Genomic DNA, 4255 nt, shown 5'->3' on the forward strand with positions numbered 1-4255 from the left:
ATTCCGAGGCGGCCCTGAAGCCTCTTCCGTCTAGCCGTTGGGTCCTTCTCGCCGCATCCCTCGCCTCGCACCCCGATTGCTATGCGGTGAGGCTCCTCGGCCGCCTCGGAACTATCTGTGTATCGGACGCGTCGCGGGATAAGGGGTTGTCATTGGTAGTCGCCCCAAGCGCGTCCGATGCTTGGACCATTCCGAGGCGGCCCTGAAGCCTCTTCCGTCTAGCCGTTGGGTCCTTCTCGCCGCATCCCTCGCCTCGCACCCCGATTGCTATGCGGTGAGGCTCCTCGGCCGCCTCGGAACTATCTGTGTATCGGACGCGTCGCGGGATAAGGGGTTGTCACTGGTAGTCGCCCCAAGCGCGTCCGATGCTTGGACCATTCCGAGGCGGCCCTGAAGCCTCTTCCGTCTAGCCGTTGGGTCCTTCTCGCCGCATCCCTCGCCTCGCACCCCGATTGCTATGCGGTGAGGCTCCTCGGCCGCCTCGGAACTATCTGTGTATCGGACGCGTCGCGGGATAAGGGGTTGTCACTGGTAGTCGCCCCAAGCGCGTTCGATGCTTGGACCATTCCGAGGCGGCCCTGAAGCCTCTTCCGTCTAGCCGTTGGGTCCTTCTCGCCGCATCCCTCGCCTCGCACCCCGATTGCTATGCGGTGAGGCTCCTCGGCCGCCTTGGAACTATCTGTGTATCGGACGCGTCGCGGGATAAGGGGTTGTCACTGGTAGTCGCCCCAAGCGCGTCCGATGCTTGGACCATTCCGAGGCGGACCCGAAGCCTCTTCCGTCTAGCCGTTGGGTCCTTCTCGCCGCATCCTTCGCCTCGCACCCCGATTGCTATGCGGTGAGGCTCCTCGGCCGCCTCGGAACTATCTGTGTATCGGACGCGTCGCGGGATAAGGGGTTGTCACTGGTAGTCGCCCCAAGCGCGTCCGATGCTTGGACCATTCCGAGGCGGACCCGAAGCCTCTTCCGTCTAGCCGTTGGGTCCTTCTCGCCGCATCCCTCGCCTCGCACCCCGATTGCTATGCGGTGAGGCTCCTCGGCCGCCTTGGAACTATCTGTGTATCGGACGCGTCGCGGGATAAGGGGTTGTCACTGGTAGTCGCCCCAAGCGCGTCCGATGCTTGGACCATTCCGAGGCGGACCCGAAGCCTCTTCCGTCTAGCCGTTGGGTCCTTCTCGCCGCATCCCTCGCCTCGCACCCCGATTGCTATGCGGTGAGGCTCCTCGGCCGCCTTGGAACTATCTGTGTATCGGACGCGTCGCGGGATAAGGGGTTGTCACTGGTAGTCGCCCCAAGCGCGTCCGATGCTTGGACCATTCCGAGGCGGACCCGAAGCCTCTTCCGTCTAGCCGTTGGGTCCTTCTCGCCGCATCCCTCGCCTCGCACCCCGATTGCTATGCGGTGAGGCTCCTCGGCCGCCTTGGAACTATCTGTGTATCGGACGCGTCGCGGGATAAGGGGTTGTCACTGGTAGTCGCCCCAAGCGCGTCCGATGCTTGGACCATTCCGAGGCGGCCCCGAAGCCTCTTCCGTGTAGCCGTTGGGTCCTTCTCGCCGCATCCCTCGCCTCGCACCCCGATTGCTATGCGGTGAGGCTCCTCGGCCGCCTTGGAACTATCTGTGTATCGGACGCGTCGCGGGATAAGGGGTTGTCACTGGTAGTCGCCCCAAGCGCGTCCGATGCTTGGACCATTCCGAGGCGGCCCCGAAGCCTCTTCCGTGTAGCCGTTGGGTCCTTCTCGCCGCATCCCTCGCCTCGCACCCCGATTGCTATGCGGTGAGGCTCCTCGGCCGCCTTGGAACTATCTGTGTATCGGACGCGTCGCGGGATAAGGGGTTGTCACTGGTAGTCGCCCCAAGCGCGTCCGATGCTTGGACCATTCCGAGGCGGACCTGAAGCCTCTTCCCTCTAGCCGTTGGGGCTTTCTCGCCGCATCCCTCGCCTCGCACCCTGATTGCTATGCTGTGAGGCTCCTCGGCCGCCTTGGAACTATCTGTGTATCGGACGCATCGCGGGATAAGGGGTTGGCAGTGGTAGTCGCCCCAAGCGCATCCGATGCTTGGACCATTCCGAGGCGGCCCTGCAGCCTCTTCCGTCTAGCCGTTGGGGCCATCTCGCCGCATCCCCCACCTCGCACCACGATTGCTATGCGGTGAGGCTCCTTGGCCGCCTCGGAACTATCTGTGTATCGGACGCATCGCGGGATAAGGGGTTGTCACTGGTAGTCGCCCCAAGCGCGTCCGATGCTTGGACTATTCCGAGGCGGCCCTGCAGCCTCTTCCGTCTAGCCGTTGGGGCCATCTCGCTGCATCCCCCACCTCCTCGGCCGCCTCGGAACTATCTGTGTATCGGACGCATCGCGGGATAAGGGGTTGGCAGTGGTAGTCGCCCCAAGCGCGTCCGATGCTTGGACTATTCCGAGGCAGCCCTGCAGCCTCTTCCGTCTAGCCTTTGGGGCCATCTCGCCGCATCCCTCGCCTCGCACCCCGATTGCTATGCGGTGAGGCTCCTCGGCCGCCTGGGAACTATCTTCGTATCGGACGCATCGCGGGATAAGGGGTTGTCACTGGTAGTCGCCCCAAGCGCGTCCGATGCTTGGACTATTCCGAGGCGGCCCTGTGGCCTCTTCCGTCTAGCCGTTGGGGCCATCTCGCCGCATCCCCCACCTCGCACCCCGATTGCTATGCGGTGAGGCTCTTCGGCCGCCTTGGAACTATCTTCGTATCGGACGCATCGCGGGATAAGGGGTTGTCACTGGTAGTGGCCCCAAGCGCGTCCGATGCTTGGACTATTCCGAGGCGGCCCTGCAGCCTCTTCCGTCTAGCCGTTGGGGCCATCTCGCCGCATCCCCCACCTCGCACCCCGATTGCTATGCGGTGAGGCTCCTCGGCCGCCTTGGAACTATCTTCGTATCGGACGCATCGCGGGATAAGGGGTTGTCACTGGTAGTCGCCCCAAGCGCGTCCGATGCTTGGACTATTCCGACGCGGCCCTGTGGCCTCTTCCGTCTAGCCGTTGGGGCCATCTCGCCGCATCCCCCACCTCGCACCCCGATTGCTATGCGGTGAGGCTCCTCGGCCGCCTTGGAACCATCTTCGTATCGGACGCATCGCGGGATAGGGGGCTGTCACTGGTAGTCGCCCCAAGCGTGTCCGATGCTTGGACCATTCCTAGGCGGCCCTGAAGCCTCTTCCGTCTAGCCGTTGGGGCCTTCCCGCCCCATCCCTCGCCTCGCACCCCCGATTGCTATGCGGTGAGGCTCCTCGGCCGCCTTGGAACCATCTGTGTATCGGACGCATCGCGGGATAAGGGGTTGGCACTGGCAGTCGCCCCAAGCGCGTCCGATGCTTGGACCATTCCGAGGTGGCCCTGAAGCCTCTTCCGTCTAGCCGTTGGGGCCTTCCCGCCCCATCCCTCGCCTCGCACCCCGATTGATATGCGGTGAGGCTCCTCGGCCGCCTTGGAACTATCTGTGTATCGGACGCATCGCGGGATAAGGGGTTGGCACTGGTAGTCGTCCCAATCGCATCCGATGCTTGGACCATTCCGAGGCGGCCCTGCAGCCTCTTCCGTTTAGCCGTCGGGGCCTTCCCGCCGCATCCCTCGCCTCGCATCCCGATTCCTATGCAGTGAGTCTTCTCGGCCGCCGCGGAACTATACCTGTTATTGCTACTGCATCCTTCGGCTGGTAACCTCCTCTGCCGCCTTGGAACGTTCTCTTTGTCGGACGCGTCGCGGGATAAGGGGTTGGCACTGGTAGTCGCCCCAAGCGCGCCCGATGCATAGACCGCTCCGAGTCGACCTTGCTTTCAGCCTCTCACATGCATAGACCTCTCTGAGTCGACCCTGCAGCCTCTCACGTTTAGCCTTTGGAATCTCGCCTCACAACATGATTGCTATCCTTGATGCATCCCTTGCCTCGAGCCCTGATTGCTTTCTTGGCTGCATCCCTCCTCTCCTCACAGCCCGGTTGTCATCACTGCTTCATCCGTCGCTTCATGCATTCTGGCTGCTGGGCCCTTCCCACCGCACACCTCGATTGCTATCTCTTCTGCATCACACACCCCGATTGCTATCTCTGCTACATCCCTCGGCTCTCACTTCTGCATCCTTCGCCTCACACCTCGATTGCTATCAATGCTGCATCCGTAACCTCACACCCCGATTGCTATGCGGGGAGGCTCCTTGGCCGCCTTGGAAATTTCTGTGTGTCGGACGCACCGCGGGATAAGGGGTTGGCACTGGTAGTCGCC

Source organism: Cryptomeria japonica, unplaced genomic scaffold, assembly GCF_030272615.1.
Source record: "Cryptomeria japonica unplaced genomic scaffold, Sugi_1.0 HiC_scaffold_43, whole genome shotgun sequence".
Classification (NCBI taxonomy): Eukaryota; Viridiplantae; Streptophyta; class Pinopsida; order Cupressales; family Cupressaceae; genus Cryptomeria; species Cryptomeria japonica.